General features: G+C 43.2%; 2 pseudogenes; both read left to right on the top strand.

Annotated features, from left to right (window-relative positions):
- The first annotated feature begins 10 nt into the window (after positions 1-10).
- On the top strand, positions 11-3,885 carry LOC135554030 (heat shock 70 kDa protein-like; annotated as a pseudogene).
- Positions 3,886-6,929: 3,044 nt separating this feature from the next.
- Positions 6,930-12,614, top strand: LOC135554866 (outer dynein arm-docking complex subunit 4-like; annotated as a pseudogene).
- Positions 12,615-20,125: the final 7,511 nt, after the last annotated feature.

The raw sequence follows: 20,125 nt of genomic DNA, 5'->3' as shown, positions 1-20,125 counted from the left end.
TGTCTTTCATTTAACAATTAATACTGGATATCTTAAATAGTCTGGCTTTCATTTAAAAAAGGATCTTCCCTGGAGGCACATTAACTTGTGGTGATTTGCACATACTACTTGTGCAGTAGGCACTCAATTCTCTTACAATACATGTCTATTATTCATTAGTGAGAAACACATGTATAGACTGACATCTCGTGAACTGTTGAGGAACTGCAGTGTGGCCGATAGACTGAAATGTCGACTGAATAAGGTTGAACCGGATGCTGTTTCATTTGTGTTGAAATTTGAATCATTAACGGTTTTTGATCATTTTAATCAATACAAATAATGGTTTCACTATTAGTGTGCTGTGTGTGTGCGTTCTGGACAGGTCTCCGCGCCTCTCGAACGCTCTGGAATAACGAGAACGTTCATTTGCATACGCCTCGCAGCCTGCGTCATTGCACAGGATTGCTGCGCTCTCTTGAGCAATGTCGTCGGAGAGTTCGAGAAATGGCTAGAAATCATGAGTGCTATTTTTTAGGCACTGGGGGTGGTATATATTCTGGTAAAGTACATTCAGATTCAAACATCGACTCAACGAGAATACTAAAGGGAAAAGAAAGCAAGAAAAGAGAAGAGACACGTTCAACAGACCTCTACATTCATAAACTGTAAGTAAAGGGGAATTAATACAGGACCCTATTTTCATAATGGCTGTGACAGTTATAAACTTGATAGAATAAACAATGACGCTGTGGTGGTTGCGTGGACATAGCTGATTTAGCTATAACATTATGCCAGAATATTTGGTTAACTAATAAAGAAATAATATTATAATCATATAATATTATAATAACATTCATTGGACAGACTATGCCTACATTTTTTTTTGTAGCATATTATTATTTTATTATAATTAGTTATTTGTTCATTTTAAGAAAATCTGCTCTAATTCTGTTAAGATAACACAATATTATTCAGGAGTGTTCATAGAAAAAATGTAGGCCTGTTGTGAAAATAGTTTCTCTGTAATGGATTAGCAGAAATGATTGTGTCTAACACTAATATATAACACAAACATTGACAACAGTGTTGTTTTCAGACCTGGGTTCAAATGCTTATTATTGTTTTTCAAGGACTTTAAAATACCAGTACATTTTGAAATATAAGTAGTTGAATATTGGAATGAGTTTGGAAATACATTTGGAAAGTATTACCATGTATTTGAAAATACTCAAATACACAGACAAATGTATTTTAAAATTAAAATATTAAAATATTTCATGCATTTGAACCCAGGATGGTTTGTTCCTAGGTGCACTTGAAATGTATTTGGAGACAAGTATTTGAAAATAGTTTTAAATAGTATTTAAATAAAATGATTTGAAAATACTTTAAATAGAAGTGGCCACATTATTTGAAAATACTCAAATACACAGACAAGTGTATTTTAAAATTAAAATATTTCATGCATTTGAACCCAGGATTGTTTGTTCCTAGGTGCATTTGAAATGTATTTGGAGACAAGTATTTGAAAATAGTTTAAAATAGTATTTAAATAAAATGATTTGAAAATACTTTAAATAGAAGTGGCCACATTATTTGAAAATACTCAAATACACAGAAAATAAGAATTAGAAATACTTAAATGCGCATTTATTTGAACCCAGGTCTGGTTGTTATTCAAGTATATTTAGGCTAACATCTCTGTTGGTGGAGATTGACATTACTTGCACCTAGGCTTTCGTAGAATAATATCAATTTCTAAAATATTATTTCATTCGTTTGAAGGCAACTAACTCCAAACCATCAAGATGTCATCAGCTAAAGGCCCGTCTATCGGCATTGACCTGGGCACCACCTACTCCTGTGTGGGGGTGTTCCAGCATGGTAAAGTGGAGATCATCGCCAACGACCAGGGCAACAGGACCACACCCAGCTATGTGGCCTTCACAGACACCGAGAGACTTATCGGAGACGCAGCAAAGAACCAGGTGGCCATGAACCCCAACAACACCGTTTTCGACGCCAAACGCCTGATTGGCCGAAAGTTCAACGATCAGGTCGTGCAAGCCGACATGAAGCACTGGCCCTTCAAGGTGGTTAGCGACGGAGGAAAGCCTAAAGTTCAGGTCGATTACAAAGGTGAGAACAAATCCTTCAACCCAGAGGAGATCTCCTCCATGGTCCTGGTGAAGATGAGGGAGATCGCTGAGGCTTACCTGGGCCAGAAGGTGTCCAATGCAGTCATCACAGTCCCTGCCTACTTCAACGATTCACAGAGACAGGCCACTAAGGACGCTGGAGTGATCGCTGGGCTGAATGTGCTGAGGATCATCAACGAGCCCACGGCGGCAGCCATCGCCTACGGCATGGACAAAGGCATGTCCAGGGAACGCAACGTCCTGATTTTTGACCTGGGTGGGGGCACTTTTGACGTCTCCATCCTGACCATCGAGGATGGGATCTTTGAGGTGAAGGCCACGGCTGGAGACACTCACCTGGGAGGGGAGGACTTTGACAACCGCCTGGTCAGTCACTTTGTGGAGGAGTTCAAGAGGAAACACAAGAAGGACATCAGCCAGAACAAGCGGGCTCTGAGGAGGCTGAGGACAGCCTGCGAGAGGGCCAAGAGAACACTGTCCTCCAGCTCCCAGGCCAGCATTGAGATTGACTCCCTTTTTGAGGGCATCGACTTCTACACCTCCATCACCAGGGCTCGTTTTGAGGAGATGTGTTCCGACCTCTTCAGGGGAACCCTGGAGCCTGTGGAGAAAGCCCTCGGGGATGCCAAGATGGACAAGGCCCAAATCCACGACGTCGTCCTGGTCGGAGGCTCCACCCGGATCCCCAAGGTCCAGAAGCTCCTGCAGGACTTTTTCAACGGCCGAGAGCTAAACAAGAGCATCAACCCAGACGAGGCGGTGGCCTACGGCGCTGCCATCCAGGCGGCCATCTTGTCTGGCGACAAGTCTGAGAACGTCCAGGACCTGCTGCTGCTGGATGTGGCTCCCCTGTCCCTGGGCATCGAAACCGCCGGAGGGGTCATGACCGCCCTGATCAAACGCAACACCACCATCCCATCCAAACAGACCCAGACCTTCACCACTTACTCCGACAACCAGCCCGGGGTCATGATCCAGGTCTACGAGGGAGAGAGAGCCATGACAAAGGACAACAACCTCCTGGGGAAGTTTGAGCTTTCTGGGATCCCCTTGCCCCACGAGGAGTCCCTCAGATCGAGGTGACCTTTGACATCGACGCCAACGGCATTCTGAACGTATCAGCGGTGGACAAGAGCACGGGCAAAGAGAACAAGATCACCATCACCAACGACAAGGGCCGGCTCAGCAAAGAGGATATTGAGAGGATGGTGCAGGACGCTGACAAATACAAAGCTGAGGATGACGCACAGAGGGAGAAGGTAGCTGCCAAGAACTCCCTGGAGTCGTACGCCTTCAATATGAAGAGCAGCGTGGAGGACGACAACATGAAAGGCAAGATCAGCCAGGAGGACAAAAAGAAAGTGGTGGACAGGTGCGACCAGACCATTTCCTGGTTGGAGAACAACCAGCTGGGCGACAAAGAGGAGTATGAGCATCAGCTAAAGGAGCTGGAGAAAGTATGCCAGCCTATCATTACCAAGCTGTACCAGCAGGGAGGGATGCCCACAGGTTGCTGTGGAGATCAGGCACGGACCAGCTCTGGTGACAGCTCCCAAGGCCCAACCATTGAAGAGATTGACTAAAGTGAGGGATTTTTATAAAGGACTTTTCAAAATGCATTAGTATCACTGCATACAATTTACTATTCAGGAAATACTTTGTACTTGTAAAAACACACTGTACATCTGTTGATTCATACCATATTGCATTGCTGGACATTGCAGATAAAATGTATTTAAATATGTTTCTAGGTCTTTTGGCTGTTTTCTTGAATTCCTTCTCATCATAACACATTGATTATTCACATTTTTTACACAATACCATGAAATATTGTAAACAAAACTTTGATAGACGGCTAAACCACCAGAGAGAACAAGTGAAGACACCCTAATGGCCACAATGTTTAGCTTATCAACTCTTTATTCTGCCATAACATCTGATACAATCACTATGGTCCTTCTTGGGAAAAGAGGCACAAATACATTTCTGGCACATATTAAAAAAACAATTACCTGTCACATTTTTCCTTACTTTGTGCTTATTGGTGTCAAGCTCAAAGAACCAAATACTGTATATTTAACTGATTTTGAAGTATTTAAAGTGGAACTGACAGCATTTGAACTACTTTGTTTCATATCTGCAAACGGACAATCATAATATCAGTAAAACATATCAAATTCCCAGTTTATGCTTCAAAACCAACTTTGTAAGAGGTTTTAAAAAAAGAGGTTCTATTTGACTCAAAATTCCATGTTGTACAGTAAGGGAATGTCAATAAAATGAAACTGTAAGGTGTTCATCCATACAATTATTATTTAATTCAATGAAAAACATGTTTTAAGTTCAAATGTTACAACAACCTATAGCTAAGTTGTTGTTATTTGGTGATAAATACTTTTTGATTAGGGTCGCAGCATATTATGGACATCTGCAAGCGTAGCAGCAAAGGCTGGACAAATGATTTATCTATTTTGTTTTAAAACGTTAAGATGCTATATACAGTATATGAACATAAGTGGATATTATAAAGGGCCATATTCTTTCGAATAAAACAATGGCCAGTTGTTTTGTAAAAGAAATAGCCTTTGTCTGGCGAATTCGTTGGGTACATTGACTTCAATAATTCAAAACCTAGGAGCCTCGTGGTTCTCACCACATTCCATAGACTTTCACAATAATTATGACTACACCTGGAGGACATCCTCCAACCTATCAGAGTTCTTGCAGTATGAACTAACAAGTTTTCCATCCAAAGGATCTGATAATTAATTTAGTACTGAAAGCATAAGCTACAGCTAGCTAGCACTGCAGTGAGTAGTTGACTCAAAGAGAGAAAGGCAATAGTTGAAGCAGCATAGAGAGAGAGAGCTAGCTATATTTCATTAGATTTTTTCTTCTTCTTAGTCTACCTTTCACTTAGCTATTGCAGCTAATTTATTCTACCCAAAGAACCTGACTCAAACAGAGAGAAATGCTATTTATGTTAGCTAGCTGGCTAAGGCTATTCAACACTGCAACTCTTCCAAGTCAATGTAAGCTTTTGGTTTTATAAATGTATGGACACCGGGGCCCGCCGGTTTAACTGCTAAACTACTTGCTGTACACTGTAATGCGTGATTGTACACTTGGGATTGGATTGTGAAGAGAAAAGCTGAGAGGAGGAAAGCTTGTAGATGCGAGAATGAATTTTACAACAAGTAAAGTGATAATGCTCTATGTGGCTGCTATGAAATTTAACTGTGTGTGTGTGATCAGGGGTGTATTCATTCTGCCGATTCTGTTGCAAAATGTTTCTTAAACAGTACGAAATGGGGCGGGACCAACCTGAATTTATTTGTCCAATAGAAACTTTCGAAACGTTTTGCAACTGTTTGGACTAAAGGTTACACCCCAGATCAGCTAGATGCAGGCAAGAGTGTGCAAGGTGGGATTGAATGTGTCTCTGCCTGTCACCTTGATCACTCCAATTTGTCTCTCGACCTGTGCACCTACGGTATAAACTTTCATTTCTAGGCTATAGGTTGTAGCAATCTCTTGATTGGTTTAGGGAAAATTTGAGTATCATGGAGTAGCCTAAACCTATTGATGTGACATTGAGCTGGGTGAATGGGAATATGAATGACAGTCATCCAATATGCTGTAATCGAAATAAGGCCATGGTAATAAAACAAAATCCTCCATAATCTTGAACGGCACAAACCGGCACTGCTGTGTATATCGTGTGAAGTGTGTCCTCATCTAGTAGTTGCATTGTGCTTCAGTGCGGTATGGTAAGGAACCTTGAAGTGCGTGAGATCATAGTATTTTACTGTCAACCGTTGTTGCCCTTAATGCTCATTCAGACCACCAGAGGGCATCTTTGAGCACATCTACTCCAGCCTGAAAGAAATACTGCTGGCCTGCAGTTGGACCACAAGACAGTTTTATGGGTTTAACTGAATGAATAATTATATTGAAGAAATTAGTCGCCTTCTTTTCTTTCTAATGGGTCGAAAACTGCATTTTCTTTTTAAACTCAAGTTTCACACTGTGGTAAATAAACATGTTAAGCCATATTTTCACCTAAACTAATTTCTACTTGATAGGGTGCCATTTAGGTAGTTTATGATATCGTTTATTTTGTTATAAGATCACAGTTTGTTATGTGGCATGTGTGTTTCTATACAATCATTCAAATAAGTTTCCATCACCAATTAGCTATTATGAGCCTTTCGGCTAGCTATTGTCCATATTAATTTCTTATCGAGGTGTGAACTGTGACTCACATCCATTACTACTGTCAGCCCAGTATTCTAAACATGAAAACACAGCATCTACAATACTTTTTAAACAACATTCTTTGTGTTTTTGTTAATAAAATATATTATAATTCGATTTTAAAAATATGATTTCAAAATGCAGATGTTTATTCGGTTACTGTACAGCAGCTGTTACCAAACTAGGGGTCGGGACCAAAGCTCCCACTGGATAACTGACACTTCCTAACTTGACATTGTCTGGTAAAGACTGCATCAAAACTCAGCAGGACAGACAGTATCTTCTCTGTTTCACCACGCTCTCCACCGGGTCTGCGTCACACCAAACGGCAGGCGTCAAAGACACCGGGAATCTTCCATTTCAGTTGGTTCTCAACATTTAACACCACACCAGTTATCACTCCTTTCAACAGCACTCAGCTCCGGAGAGCATAGCAAATCAAAGTTCTTGTCCCAAGACGCATGGTGCGGAAGAAAACAATAACAGATTCAACAGGCCCCAACCTCTTCTCCACCCATCCTGACACCACATATGGATGAGCCAGAAGGCAAGGATCCATTCTCTCCAGACATCCTTGTCATCATCGGGAAGAGGCCCGAACTCAGCAGGTTAAATGTTGGATCTACCGGAGAGCATTTTTGCCATTTTTGTATTTGACGCCCATCTTCCTCACCACATCGCTTCCCTCTACACTCCTTTACGTCTTCCCCACTGTCCATTCCCACATCTCCATGCTCCTTCATCCGCTGTCGTAGCAAACTGTTCAAATGGTTCTTGTATCTTGAATTTTCCGCCATGTAGGTGTAACAGTATAGACTTTACGTCCGTCCCTCGCCCCGACCTGGGCCGGAACCAGGGACGCTCTGCACACGGTCACCCTCCAAGCATCGTTACCCATCGCTGCACAAAAGCTGCGGCCCTTGCAGAGCAAGAGGAACCACTACTTCCCTAACTTCTACCACACCCTCCCCCCCTCCCCAAAAAACCTCTCCCAAACCCCATTAAACTTGATTTATAGCCTGCTGAAACACTCCACCCTTAGGTTTGTTCAGCATGTCAACAACCATTTCAACAGTGACATCTGTTACCCTCAATATCTTTTGCCATCTCCACAATAACCTTTAACCTGGCATTTCTGCTTTCCACTACCAGAGTTGTATTATTAACCTTACCAGTAAAAGCTATGAAGTCAACTTTATTCATTATCAAAGTGTCCTTTGACACCACACTTTCAAGGTTTCTGAACAGGCCTCAAAACCATGCCAGGACCATCAGATTAACCATTTTTAATGAAGCCAGCAATGCAAATCATTCATCTCAGTGATTGACAGTATACAAGTATTATTGCATGTATACTAACCAATCGCAATGAAATGAAATCTGGTCATGATCAGTTTCATATATTTCATATCGTATTGTCTTGATAACGGCATTGACGTTGTTGGTTGGCTAGCAAGCAAAACTTGACGTTAATTTACACACCTTTCACTTTTGGGAAAACTGGTCCACCCACTTGATAGCTAGCAGTGGAGGCTGGTGGGAGGAGCTATAGGAGGACGGGCTCTGTGTAATGGCTGGATTGGAATAAGTGGAACGGAGTCAAACGTGGTTTCCGTATGTTTGATGTGTTTGATACCGTTTAATTTATTCCATTCCAGCCATTACAATGAGCCCATCCTCCAATAGCTCCTCCCACCAGCCTCCACTGGTAGCTAGCTATCATTAGTTCAAATAAAGCAAAATGATGTACTGATATGAAAGTGCAATTGTAAACCCAATGGGTGCACATTTTTGTTTTTGCCTTAGCGCTACACAGCTGATTCAAATAATCAAAGCTTAAAGGATTAGTTGATTATTTAAATCAGCTGTGTAGTGCTACGTTAAAAAGCATAACGTGCACCTTTTGGGTCCCGAGGGTCGAGTCCACACAGCCAAAAGTCAGAGACTAATGTGGTTTTCCAACAGCAAGGCTCAGATCAACATGGCAGTGTTGCCATTGTTTATAAAATGTTTTCATTATCCTGTTGAGAAAAAAAAAACATGTCTCCAAACCCCATGTCACACACTCACAAACTGAAATCATAACCTAACAATGCAAGCGATGGCTGCAGGATGAAGTTATGAAGATGAACTGCAGAAACGTGCAGTTGACTGCAGTCAAAACGTCATGACCTTTTGATCACATGATTTTTGTAGTGTTCATGCTGTTGACATGTTGGCGCAAGTCGGAGAATTATTATCCCCATAATGCAACACACTTTGAAAGGGCGACAAAAGTGATCAGTGGCTTTTTTGCTACCTCAAGTCTACACTACATGTATGTCAAGTTTGTATTTGTAGCTAATGACAGTTTATACATTACTTTCAGACATTGATTCTTCAGCCAGATGTCTGGTTGCCAGATCCAAATGTTATGTAAAGATGGGAGATTCGGATAATGCATTGAGGGACGCAGAGGCCTCTCTCTATGAGGACAAATAATTCTTAAAGGTGCAGTTTAAACATTGGACATTATTCAGCCCTGTTCTATTTTCAGCCTTTGGCTTTATTGTGTTGCAGTCATTGTATTATCTCTCAGCCAGTGTTTGCCGTTATTGAGGAAAGCTTTGTATTGTCTGTTTTGTTTGGAACGGAACAGATCCCCCTGTTGGCCAGCTACTGTACTGAAATTCAAAGCTTTTTTTATTTTCAATGACCACTAGGGCACACTGTTGTTTCTGATTTGTCATCATTTCCCAAGCAAAATCCATTGATTTATTTTGTATTCCTCATTTCCCAGGGTTTGTATCAGAAAGCGGAAGCTTTATACACCATGGGAAACTTGGAGTTTGCCTTGGTGTTTTACCAGAGGGGGCATAAACGGTGGCCAGAGCTGCAGGAATTTAGACTGGGAATCCAGAAGGCCCAAGAGGCTATCAACAACTCTGTGGGCTGTAAGTACTGGGTCAAAAAATATTTTTGTAGAAGACCAACAGATTGAGTACCTCATTGTTCTCATAATGCAGTTTTTGTGAGTTTTCCATCTGGTTTTCTAAATATCTTACCTTTCTACCACCTCTGACCCCTCATCTGTGAACCTGGAAAACAAGGGCGACCTGTCCTTCTTCCACAAGGCCGATGAGGTGAGTCAATGGTAAAGCCTCGAGACGACGAGCTGCATCTTTTTCAGAATTCCTCCCACCTCTGCATGCGTGTCATCCTCGGGATGAGTTCTGTGTGTGGGATTGATTGGCAGGGGAAGAAGGGACGGCCCGAAGGGGCTGATTCACCCCCTGAGAAGGAAGATGAGGTAGCAGAACAAGAAGATGCCTAAGAGTGAGAAGACAGCCAAACAGCTTCTGGGAGAGCTCTACAGCGATAAGGAGAAGCTACAGGAAGATGAAGGTAGGGCAGCCAGAAATCTTTTACTTAGCCTGTTCCTGCACGTTCACTCTTTTGTCTTAGTTTCAGTACACAATCGATACACTGTCACACTTGGGAAGATGCTCTTTTATCACGTACCCTATCTGGAGAATTGGCCTCTACGTGTCCTTTGATTCCCTTTACAGATTTATTATTATCAGCATGAATTACAGAGCCCAGTGTGTGGTAAAGGGCAAGTCATAAATGGCCTCCAAACTTGGTGAAAGGTAAGATGTGGGGAGGGGAGGGACTGCAGGACCTATCTGAACACAGGCACTGATTTCTGGCGCCAGCAGAAGCCCATCTATGCGCGGGAGAGAGACCGCAAGCTCATGCAGCAGAAGTGGAACAATCCCCGGCAGAACCCTCCCTCTGATCCCACCCGTTTTGTACTCAAGAGCCTGGAAGAGATTGATGCTGATAAGACAGAACAGACCCAAGGATGAATATGGTAGTTTGATGCTTATCAATACATCCTGGCCAACGGTAAACTATTATAAGCATGTATTGGGGGCATGATCTTTGGTACATCTTTCTCACTCATCATTATTCACGATTCATTCATGATAATCCTTCATCGTGGTAGCATTCATATTAATGTAGAAGTGTTCAGAAACATTTGGTTCTTATTTACAATCAGTGACTCCAAAATGACACAATACATTATTTACCATTCATTTCTATTGGGCACAACATAACCAAAACAAACAGCAAATGCATCCAACAAGTTTGTAGAGTCACAAGCTTGGTGTCGTCATTGCGTTCCTAGGAATATGGGACCAAATACTACGCTTTTGACTCCATTTAATACACTAAGTGAATTTGTCCAAATACTTGACACCTTCAAAGGAGGGGACGAGATACATAAAGTGCATTTATAACTAAAATGTAAAACAGATATGTATCAAAATAACCTGAAATAAAAAGGTGACATTCTGTACTGTCGGCTCATAAAACATTTGATCTCAGGTCCAAAATGCTGGAGTACAGAGCCAAATGAAGAGTTTTAGCTTCACTATCCAAATAAACACGTAGGGGAGCGTATGTGATTTTTCTAACGTCCCACATTTCAAATCAAGTGCTTTTCACACACTGCATCTTATTGTTTTTAACAGTGGGTTTTTTCCCGCTTTCTTTGTTGTCCAACAGCAAACTCCCAGACGCAAAGTCAAGGGCACTTGATAATGTTGGCCGGGTGTACGCCAGAATAGGAACGTTCCCACAGGCTATTGATGCGTCGGTGGAAACTCAAAGTGTATGGCACATCTGTGTTTTTATGTTTGGGTTGTGTGATGAAGCAAATAGTTTAATACAAAGGACTCCTGATGTATGTATTCTATTCACTGTTGTTTGTGTATTTCCTTCTCCATTCTCAGCTGGGAGGAAAGATCCCGCTGGCCAGTGGCCGGCCCGGGACTACGGCGTTCGCTCACTCGCCGTGGCCGATGAAATCGCTGATGAGAAGTGGCAACTGAACGCCTGTGTGTTGGTGGCACAGTCAGAGAGTAAGTGCAGGTCGAAGTGTGGAGAAACCCCTTGTTTGAGTCGTTGATAAGTTGTGATGTGCATAGCAATAGCAATGGCCCCCTGGCCTGTATTTTAAGTTCATCTTTACAGACTCTTAAAGAAAATGCCATTATCTCATGTCTGAGCTTGATCTAATTAATATAATGTATTTTTTTATGTATTGTGGTTCCATTGAGGGGCGGCAGGTAGCCTAGAGGTTAGAGTGTTGGAACAGTGTTGTTCGAATCCCCGAGCTGGCAAGGTGGAAAAATCTGCTGTTCTGCACTTGAGCAAGGCAGTAAACCCCCACAACTGCTCACCTGGCGCCGATGCCATGGACATCGATTAAGGCAGCCCCCCGCACCTCTCTGATTCAGAGGGGTTGGCTTAAATGCGGAAGACACATTTCGGTTGAATGCTTTCAGTTGTGCAACTGACTAGGTATCCCTTTTCCATTGACGTTTATGGGATTAAATGGGAACATGTCCATACAATTCTGATCTGATGTGGACAGCATATCAATGCTGATTCTTTTGAATTACAACCTGGGGACACAAGTGATGATTTCATGGAAACTGTGATTAGTCTGTCTACTTGATCTTGGTCAAAGCATTGAACTGGTCCTCACAGTCTTTTCATTCTGTGTCCCCTCCCAGTGAAGCTTGTCAACTTTAAATCCGGTGTTGCCCACTTTGAAAAAGCTTTGGACAGGGCTACGGTTCTCCAGGATGACCCTGCTCGGGATGCCACCCAGAAGGTTACCTGAGCATCCTTGTCAATTCAGGTCACTTCTTTCCTATTGTCAAATCACAATGGCTCACTGATACAATATTTGATGCCCTTATTTAGGCTCTCCGTGAGGCAAGGCAATGTTTATGAGCGCTCATCAGGAGATGACTGAAGAGGGGCCACAGACAGATGTTCAAAGACAATGTAATAAAAACGGTCTTTTAAACATGCTTCTCCGACCTCCACTTGACTTTTTGTTGTATACTTTTATTTTCTTTGCTTATTTATGTATAGACAAATTGCACACATACAAAATGTACATACCCCTTACAGAATAAACTTAGGAGATACAGCTGAGGAAAGGACTTCGCTTGGGTGGGAACAAAATTGAACTATGCTATGATGTATTACTTTGAAAATGTATTATTCATTTACACAGGAATTCAATCCTTACAGCTGTGTAGTATAAGTTGATGTCTTCCTTTTCATTGATGTGTTTCCTGTAGTACTGCAACACATGCGCGTTTCCAATGTAATGTTTTGTAGTGTCTCATTAATAAAGCGTTTTGTTAAGCCTTGCCTAGTTGTTTTGGAGTCCTCTTTGTTTGCAGTGTAACGTGCCACCGACTAATGAGCCATTAAGCAATTATTGTGTGTTGAGTCGTTGGCACTCGGCACGCATGGTATTGGTAATCTAATTAAAACTATCAGAGAGAGAGAGAGAATGACCCAGAAGCTTTATATAAGGAAATATGGGTTAGAAAGATGGTTAAGATGTGTTTGGATTGCCTTATGAAACTTGTGAAATCTTGCTGATCTGGCACATTTTCCAGCAGAGCCTGTTAGCAGGTGTTGGGTAACTTGGGTTTAATTGCCTGTGCCAATGTGCATGTAAGCAGGCCATTGGAGACGCACACAACAGACGTGTACTGACTGGCACAATGCACCCAGTCAAAAATCATCTACTGTGTACACGTTTCCCTGTAGTGCTTTTCTACCTGGTTACAAGGCTCGTTCCCTTTACTTCTGCACTCTGATATCATTGTTTAAAACTGGCATGCTGACAATGCTGTGATTCACTAAGCAGCTGATTCCCTTTATATGGGTGTTATCAGATCAGACATTGATCAGACACATCTGATCTCATAGAGTCCACAGACTGTTGAGCAAAGTTCCTTTACAGAACATGCATTTCTGGGGGGGAAATGTACACAGAGTTTTGTTTTTCAAGGAGTTTGTGTTGTGGATGAGGACCTAAAATCATAAACTGCCAAAATACAAAATGAATCATTGTCACTTATGCCATGAATTATTAGACTCCCTGGCATTATTGCTATGGTTTATGGAATCGAAATTCAACTAAACTCATATGTAATTTTCTTCTCAGCCAGGAGCCAGGTCTACGTTGTCATTGATGGGACGTTCGCGTTGATAAGAGCGGGGGCGCGCAAACAATAGAAAACACCCCACCCTCAAGAGCACTAAACCTTGCGCGTGCTCAAGAGCCCGTAGTTTCCGTTTTCTTTCCTAGTGTTGGGGGCAGATTTCTGCGCGGAGCGCCGACTGTCCTCTGCTTTCCAGCTTTGAAAACGCCTAAATTGCAGAGTCAGCGGCATACTGCTGACACAACAGGCACGGTAAGAAACCTCCGTCGGTAATCTCGGGCCATTCATATCAATATGATACGTTAGCCCGATTAGAAGCTGCTCGTCATATAGTACGATCTTGGAACTTGACCGAAGTGATCAAAATCTCGCTTTTCAGACAAATCAAATTTCTTTCGCTTTGAAATAGGGTATCGCTGTTGTTCAAACGTGGCATCTGAGTTTGGACATGACATTGCCACGCTGATTTTGTTTTGTCTGTTAGCGTGGTGATTGCATTGCAGCCACTCCCCGTTTCATCATTTCATTGTTACACGGCGTTTACACCGTCGCACTAAAAACGTTCTCATCTGATCTTTTACAGAAGATTCACTCACCATAAATATTGGCCTTCGATGTGCTGTTTCGAATGTCGTTTGTTTCTTGGTGAACTTGTCTAGCCTGTAACGGGGATGACCATGCTTTTTTAAATATATATTAATCTTATTTCACGAACATTGTAGGCTATTGCGTTACTGACCGTCTGTTACTCCAAAAAATGTATGACTTCTACATACTTTCCTTGGCGATTTTTAAAAATGTATTTTTATTCAAGTGCTTTTTTAAAAGCGGATATACGAGCCCTTGTCCACACAAAAGGCTGGTATAATCAGTCGCAGGTGTTAATTTCTCACCCCGGCCTAGTCGCCGGAGACTGAGCGCACGCCGCTACTTTTTGTTCGGCGATTTTGCATAACCTATATCTGAACCTCGCTCATTAATCGAACCTAATTCAGTACCAAATTGCTGATGCATTTTTTATTATTGGTTTTATGGATGAATATTAATGCATGCTAATTGACGTTTGTTTCCCAATTACGTGTTTCCCACCTACACGTATAATGCAAGACGGGCAGTAGTTCAAGCCTATTATGTGAATGTTTTGAGAATTCAGAGCCCATGAAGGCATGCATTACACACACATCCACGTCTCACATACCACTCCAAAGATGCCAGCTGTACTTAAACCATTTAGTAATCAAGGTCGATAGAGCCAAGCCAACCACCCAATGCCTTTATCACTTTGATTTATTACTCCGAATAATCTGATGTCCAGGACGCAAACCGGTCAGAGGCCTAGCCCACAACGAGCTCTGATTCGGCAGGATTCCACAGAGAAACCGCTGCAGTACAGTAATTATATAAGGAGAGTCTGCTGCTCCCTATAACTCTTATTAGAAATACCAAAAGAGATCATTTGACTCCCTCAGAAAGTGATAGTGTGGTATCCCAAATCTTTGCACAAGGGAAGATTTATTTGTGTGTATGTGTATATATATATTACTTTTTTACAGCTTGTAAGTTTAAAGGAATTCCAGCACCATTTCATTGTTTATGCTGTACAGTTTCAAATATAAAGTTCCTGTTTTCCAAATATTGAATTTGTATGAGTTTCATTTGTATCGTTATTATTGCATGTATTTTCAGGGTGCAAATCTTTTGTCTAAACCCGTGTTTATCATTAGGTCCATTGAGGAACCCAGATATGGATGCTGAGCAGAACCAGGTGTTGGACACCGCGTCAGAGACTCGTGAGCAACAGGAGATTGGAGCAGGAGACTGCCCCCAGTCACAACTCGACTCTCCAATACATCCTGCAGAATCTCCAGTGAACGGGCAAGAAGTGGAGCGTTTGCCAGATATGCTGACAGAGTCAGGAATGTCAGAAGAAATGCAAGAGACGGTGCCTAAAGCAGAAAAATCACCAAAGAAAATGTCTCTGGAACCTTCTCAGGAGATTCAGACATCTCCAGAAGTCGTGACTAAAGCAGAGAAGTACCCAGAAAAACAACCAGAACTAGAGAGCTCAGAGGTCTCTGAGTCAGCTACAGCATTGTACTTCGAACCAGACAAAAAACAGACCACAGTGCCTGAAAAGCAGCCAATGCCAGAGAAAACACCAGAGCCTCTGCCTTTAGATGAGCCTCTAGCAGAGAATAACATTGAAACTGCGCCAGAGAAAATGGCTGAACCCGCCCCAGAGGCTGTTAAACTGTCTGTGCAGGCAGCGCCCGAGCCTGTCACACAGCCAGAATCTGAGGACGTGAAACTGTTCGAAGAGAAAGAGCCTGGGGAATCTGAGAAGCGGACAGAATCTGGTGTTGTGTTGGCCGTGGTGCCAGAGATGCCAGCGGAGCCTGAAACTGTACAGGAAGTGGAGGCAGACAAACAGACCAAAGCTGAAATTGTACCTGAAACAAAGAAACCAGTCGAGGCTGAGGCTGTGAAGAAAGTGGAAGCAGAGAAACCAGTAGAGGCTGAGGCTGTGAAGAAAGTGGAAGCAGAGAAACCAGTAGAGGCTGAGGCTGTGAAGAAAGTGGAAGCAGAGAAACCAGTAGAGGCTGAGGCTGTGAAGAAAGTGGAAGCAGAGAAACCAGTAGAGGCTGAGGCTGTGAAGAAAGTGGAAGCAGAGAAACCAGTGGAGGCTGAGGCTGTGAAGAAAGTGGAAGCAGAGAAACCAGTAGAGGCTGAGGCTGTGAAGAAAGTGGAAGCAGAGAAACCAGTAGAGGCTGAGGCTGTGAAGAAAGTGGAAGCAGAGAAACCAGTAGAGGCTGAGGCTGTGAAGAAAGTGGAAGCAGAGAAACCAGTAGAGGCTGAGGCTGTGAAGAAAGTGGAAGCGGAGAAACCAGTCGAGGCTGAGGCTGTGAAGAAAGTGGAAGCAGAGAAACCAGTGGAGGCTGAGATTGTGATGGAAGAGAAACTGGTAGAAGCAGAAATTGTTAAAGAAGTAGAGTCCGAGAAACGGGCAGCAGGTGAAGCAGATGCAGTGGAGCAGCAGAAGGCCGAAGTTGTTGAGCAGATTCCCGCTCCTGGTACCCTGTCTTTTGCCTTCCTGGAGCATGAGCAGACCAAAGCCACACTTCGCACCTCTCGCACTCTAATCATCCTCAGAGGCCTCCCCGGCAGCGGCAAGAGCCTCTTGGCACGTGCTATTGCAGATAGCTACCAGGGTCTCTGCACTGTCTGCTGTGCTGATGACCATGGTGTGAAACCGGAGAGTCCAGAAGCATCGGCAGATGGGTACAAGGCTTTTGAAGATGCTGTGGTAGCCTGCTGCAGTGTAGGAACATCTGCTCAAGTGATAGTGGTGGATGACACCAACCATACCCATGATCGGCTGGCCCGTCTTGGGGAGGTGGCAGAGCAGCACCGGCTGGTGGCCATGTTTCTGGAGCCCCGCACTGAGTGGAGCAGAGACTTGCCACAGCTGGCCAAGAGAACTCAGCGGGGGCTAGAGGAGGCCCAGATCCAGGCCATGAAAGTTCCTCTTGAGGAGACGTCGCTGCCCCTTTTCTTTGGCTGGTTCCTTCTCCCTGGCATCCAGGACAAGGTCAGGTGCACGTCCATGGATTTCCTGAAGACGCTGGACACGCTTGAGGCCTTCAAGAAGCACTTGCCTGACTGTGAGTACAGCACAACGGTCTTGTGATACAGACTCCTATTGTTTATCTGACTCTGATTTTAGTCTCTTGAGCTTGACTGCGACAACTGAGCTTGCTTTGTTTTTTTGTTTTTTTCAGTCACTGTTGAGGCTGAGAAAGAGGTGGACCTGGAGCAGTATTTCCAAGCCAATGGGGTTCTTCATTGCACTACCAAATTCTGTGACTATGGCAAGGCTGAGGGAGCCAAGGAATATGCAGACAAACCAGTAAGTCTGAAAGTATATTGAACAAAAATATAAGTCAAATGCAACAATTTCAATTATGTTATTGAGTTACAGTTCCTATAAGATAATCACTCAATTGAAATATATTAATTTAAGCCCTAATCTATTGATTTCACATGACTGGGCAGGGGTGCAGCGGTGGGCCCACCCATTTGGGAGGCATGCCAATTGCATGCTCCCTCAAAACATTTGACATTGTTGTGACACAACTGCAAATTATAGTGGCCTTTTGTCTCCAGCACAAGGTGCACCTGTGTAATGATCATCCTGTTTAATCAGCTTCTTCATATGCCACACCTGTCAGGTGGATGGATTGTCTTGGCAAAGGAGACATGCTCATGAACAGGGATATAAAGATATTTGTGCAAAATGCATATGGATCTTTTATTTCAACTCGTGAAACATGGGACAGATTTTGCATTTATTTTTGTTTTGTGTATATTGGTGATGTGAATTATTTGTCAAATGCAACCTCATCCTATTTACCACTGCTCATATTGGCCTTGTTTTATTTATTTAAAATCTGATGACCAGTGCATTGTTTAAATGATGTATTTTAATTTTTCGGGGGATCCATTTTGAAATAACCCCTCTTTTCCCACTCAAGGCTGTTAGAGAGTTGTATGGCTCTGCGTTCGAGCTGTCCCTTAGTGCCCTCTTCGTCACACCTCGCACTGTTGGTGCCCGGGTTTCACTCTCTGAGGATCAGTTGACCCTGTGGCCTGCAGATGCTGAGGAGGTGGTGTCTGTAGTTCCGGCCGCCGCCACCCTGACCGCTGGTAGCCGTGCCCACATCACCCTGGGCTGTGCGGAGGGCGTTGAGCCACAGCAGACGGGCTTCGACCTGCTGGAGATCCTAGCGCTGCAGCAAGAGGGTCAGGAGGGAGAGCTGGTGGAGGAGATGGAGCTCGGCTCCCTGGCCTACTACGGCAAGGGGAGGTGGCTGCTCAGTCTGAGGGAGCCCATCTCCGTCCAGGCCTGCTTCTCCAGCCTCTACGGGCCCAAGAAGGCCGACTCGACCAAGAAAGACGGGGACAAAAAGAAGAAGCAAAAGTGCACCATACTGTAAAGGAGAGGGGGAAGGTGGAAATGGATGGCTCGGGATGAGTGGCGTACTAGTGTTCTGATTGGTCTGTGGGGAAGTTTGTGTGTTTGTGCTACTTTTGGGGTTTGGGAGGCGTCTTGGATATCCCACCCCAAATTCACAAGCTGTGTGCCTTTCTCTATTGCTTTGCTGCACAACCCAAGAGGCCTTTATACCACAGTTTAGGTCAAGCTTAGCATCTTGTTCAGTGTCTTGTCATGCGTTTTTAGTGCCATAGTTGCAATTGGATAGGATTTCTGAAGACGAGGCCTGATTTCATGGCTCAGCTGCAGTTTTGACAGATGTAGTACTGCTTCTCCTAGTACCGCTTCTCACCGTTTGACCACTATTTTCCCTACTCAATTCATATGTAACACTATATTAAAAAAACCTTCCGCATATGTCAGTGTTAAGCATTTAGATATTTTCATGTTTTGTGTGAGTGGCTCATAGTGTTTTCATTGCATGCCAGGTTTAGCAGATGTAGTTCTAGTCATGATTTAGCTTGTTCGCAAAAGAAGTTGCACATCTCTTTCACTCATTTCCTGTGGTTTGGTCAGTTTAGCCATGTGTTTGTGCATTTGTATGTTTGGTACGAAGGAAAGAGTTGGGTGATTTCACAAGTAGCTCATGGGCCAAAAAGGGTGTCTGTATGCTTGATTTGATGTGCTGAACTGTGAATGTCCTTCATAGAGGCCATTCCTAATTAACTCTTTTTGCACGATGCTGCAGAAATCAAAGGGAGAATGCTGATGAATGTGCAGTTTGTTTCATTAGCTGCCACTTACTTGGTACTTATCAAATGCTGTGAAACCAAGGCCACAATTCTGTCTCTGTCAACCTCAGTTAGGTTTTGCATGTCAACTTGTATGTATCCACTGTATGTTCATGACTGATGTGTAGGTTTCTTAGGGCAAAGCCATGCTTGTTTAGTTCTTCCAATGAGTCACTGTTTTTGCACATGTTTTGTACACTTAATAAAATAATTTGCTTTGCGCCAAATATTGTCTTAATGCAATGTGTACTGTTACACCCGGTTCAAGACTGTTCCCTTGTCTGTACACCAGTCGTGATTTTTGTCATGTAAATCTTGGTGGGGCAAGTGGGATCCATGCCAGCAAAGCCACAGCACTAAACAATACATTCTTTGCACTTTACCACTGCTACACCTGGCTGTCAGCGGAGCCTTGTCTGGCAGCCTAAACAGTTCATTCACCCTCATTTACTGCCTTTAAAAAAAAAACACAAACCGCTGTAATGAGTGACTTAATAAACAAATGTGGTTTCTACTGATAATTGAGATGTACAAACTATGGCATTAGAGGCAAGCTGTAATTTCGATAAAGACATGAGCATGCCAGGACCGACGTCAACTATATGTTCCGCACTTTTGAAATATACAGTGACAGAATTCAGAACATGGGCCGTTCTTAGAGTGCTCTCCCTGTACACCAAGTCAGAACTGTAGCATAAAGATGGCATATAAGCAGACCATGAAAGCTCTTACAATATTTGCTAGGTGCTCACTTGAACAGGAATTTGGAGCAGCAGTCCTTCATGGGCAAATTTTGTCATCAAAGTTTGGCGTTCTCTGGATTTTTGATGCTTTCAAGACAACTGGGAACTCGGGGGGAGGAAGAAAAAAAAGTTGAATCATGATGTCAGTGGTATTCAGGTCGTAGCTCTAGAAAGAGGC

The sequence above is a fragment of the Oncorhynchus masou genome, chromosome 14, assembly GCF_036934945.1.
Source record: "Oncorhynchus masou masou isolate Uvic2021 chromosome 14, UVic_Omas_1.1, whole genome shotgun sequence".
NCBI lineage: Eukaryota > Metazoa > Chordata > Actinopteri > Salmoniformes > Salmonidae > Oncorhynchus > Oncorhynchus masou.
This window is presented reverse-complemented; position numbering and strand designations above follow the sequence as displayed.